The sequence below is a fragment of the Phascolarctos cinereus genome, unplaced genomic scaffold (assembly GCF_003287225.1).
Source record: "Phascolarctos cinereus isolate Bilbo 61053 unplaced genomic scaffold, phaCin_HiC Scaffold_4;HRSCAF=312, whole genome shotgun sequence".
Taxonomy (NCBI): Eukaryota; Metazoa; Chordata; class Mammalia; order Diprotodontia; family Phascolarctidae; genus Phascolarctos; species Phascolarctos cinereus.
The window spans coordinates 185167290-185170289 of NW_027555847.1; positions in this window are offsets into that span (position 1 = coordinate 185167290).

Below are 3000 nucleotides of genomic sequence, written 5' to 3' on the forward strand. Positions count from 1 at the left end.
AAAAGGCTGATAAACATGAGCTGGCAATTTGAAAAGCCACAGCAAAGGTGAGAAGATCTGCTAAAATGAGATTAGCTATTCGGTTCCACTTTAGGTCCTGATGGCTGCAATTTTAGATTTATCATCACTAATGGTCTGGACCTCTGATTTAGTTTTAGGTTTACGGAACTCCCAGTGAGAAAGTTACATCCACCAATGCAGGTCTGCAATTGGTCAGCAACTTACTGTCTTGGAAAATTGCCAGAATGAATGAATGAATGAAGCATTTATTATGTACTTACTGTATGCAAAGCACTGGGGATAACTATAGAAAAGACTGACCCCTGCTCTCAGGGAGTTCACGTTCTAAGGGGGGAGACAGCACATATGGAAGTTATCAGTTGCAAGTCATATGGAAAAGTCCCATGGTCCTTAGGGTGCATCAGCAAAGTATTTTTTTCAATGTCATTTCCACTGATAAAATCATACCACTTTCTGATGTTGAACCATTTGACAGTAGCAAAGACTTTAGTAGTAAGAACTTTCTTTTCTGGATCCTCAGCAACTATGGCTATAGAACTTGCCAGGCTGCATCTCCACAGGGGCTGTTTCTCAGGATGATGGCCGAGGGCACTGGGCTGGAATTCACATTATTATTCCCAAAAAGAAGTGTGAAATTAAGGTGATTGTCCAAGATCACACAGCCAGTACAGTATATGAGACTTCTTGAAGGTGGCTTGTTGTCCACTACAGTATAATGCCCTTCTTTACTCATATCATTAATAATAAATATTTGTAGAATGGTTCTAGCTTCTCCCACCCCTCATTATGAACTAATTACATGACCATGATCTAATCATTTAACAGCTTCAGGGTCTCCAGGATTTCATCTATAAAAAAGGGAGAAGTAATACCTTATCTTTCTAAAGGCAGAGGACAGGATTAGATGATCTTTTGAGGTCCCTTTCATCTCTAAGATGTATGAATAAGAAACGATAGAGGATCACACTATTTACATAGTGAATCAGTTGCTGGGTAAAGAATAAAGTGTACAGGTCCTAAATTCTAATACTTTTCTCTGTCTCCTTAGACAGGATTGCTTTATGACAAATACAGTTTTGTTCATCATTCTTTGTTGGGAGCAGCTTTGAAATTCTCTTAGATTTTCTCAGTAGTGTACTCTGAGTTATTTTGATAAAATGGTTAGGTACAATTTGGCTGTAATGATAACAGCTCAAAAGCGTAATGCTGAAATTTCAATTGGAGTCAAAACAGAGTTTGTACTGATCATTTGTTTTCTCTGGCTCTCTTCATTTGCTGCTGAATATCAATTGTATTTTCCACGTAGAGCAGTAAATTTTGCCAGCTGTTTTAAAAGGTTTTCTGTTTTTGGAGGGAAGGGGCAAAGACAGCCTTTCTCGCCTTGTTTGGTAGCTGAGTGGTGAGGTTTTAATCACCAAACATATACACACAGAGACACACACACACAGACACACAGACACACACACGTCCCATTATATTCTCACCATTTTAAATGTTTGATGGATCTGACAGATTACCCTTTCAAAACAAGATAAGAGGATAAGTGGTGCTGGAAAACAACTGTTCTATCCAAGCTAAAGCTGTGTGACTTTTTGAAAGGGCTAGCACCAGTACAGGACAAAAGGAAGGCCATGGGATCACTAGATTTCATCAGGAAAGGCCTCCACCTCCATCTTCATGGAGACATAGGTAGGCACATATACATAATCATACACACACACACTATTCACTAATATGTTGCACAGCACAGTGGGGAAAAAAATCACTAAACTAAGAGTTAGGATACATGATTTCTTGTCTTAGCTCTACTAGCAACAATCTGCTTGACCTTGTAGAAGTTTGTGTCCTTCTTATGTCTCAGTTTCTTTATCTGGAAAACAAGGCTGTTTTAAAATTGTTATATTATTTATATATAAATTATATATTATACATATATAATATACATATAATTGTTATGTAATTCCTGAGATCTCATAAATAGGCTTTATGATATTTTTTCTATCAATTTTATGGTGAGTGAAGTGCTTTGTAAATTGTAAAGCACCATATACATGTATGCTATTGTTATTGTTATTTTTACATTCTCATTCTTTTCATTTTATATTTGATGGCTTGCAAAGAGGAACAGTGCTAGAAAAAACTGCTGTCATACTGTTATATATTTGATGGATTATTGCATATATACATACTGTGATTGCTTTTTTAATTGAATAAAAGTTATGGTATTTATAAGCCCTTCTGTAGATTCACTAAAAGTATCATTGGAATAATTCTGACAATAGACAAAATGATAGAGATGAGGATTATTTTTTTTATCAGTAGTATTGTGATGATGATCCAGCTATCTGTTTAGTGGTTGTAACGAGCTTTTCAAAAATAAATGTTCTCCTGATGCTGCTATACTTTAGAGAATCTTGGAAAACCATGTTCTTTGAAGAATCAAAATTGCAAGAGGACTCAGAGTAATGGAGAGGCACATGGTGGATGCGAGTTACATATTTCCAACAAAAAGCTTTCTTCAAGAAGTAGAGAAAATGTCACTACAAATGTAAATGCATGAATAACAAAGGAAGTGGGTCAGTTTTCATAAAGCAAGAGTGAGGTTAACAGATGAACAGTCTAAATATTGCACAGTTTCTACCAAAATGTAGAAAAAGTAAGGTCTCCAGTTGCGTACATTCTCCATGGAGCTACAGGATGCATGGAGAAAGCAGACCAAAATCACACAGGATGAGGCATGGCTGACTTGTGATCTGTATTGGAGGACTGATGAAATTGCATATCCATTAAAGTTAAAACATTTTTCCAGCTCTAACATTCTATGATTCTAAAACTGAATATCTTCAGTAGTTCTTGCATACCCATCTGAATAATGGCCATTCCATCTGTCATTTGTTGCCCACATGGCATACTTGTGAGGAAGCATAAATCTCAAAGTGTCTTCATGAATTTGTATAACTTAACCCCTTGTCTCCAAAA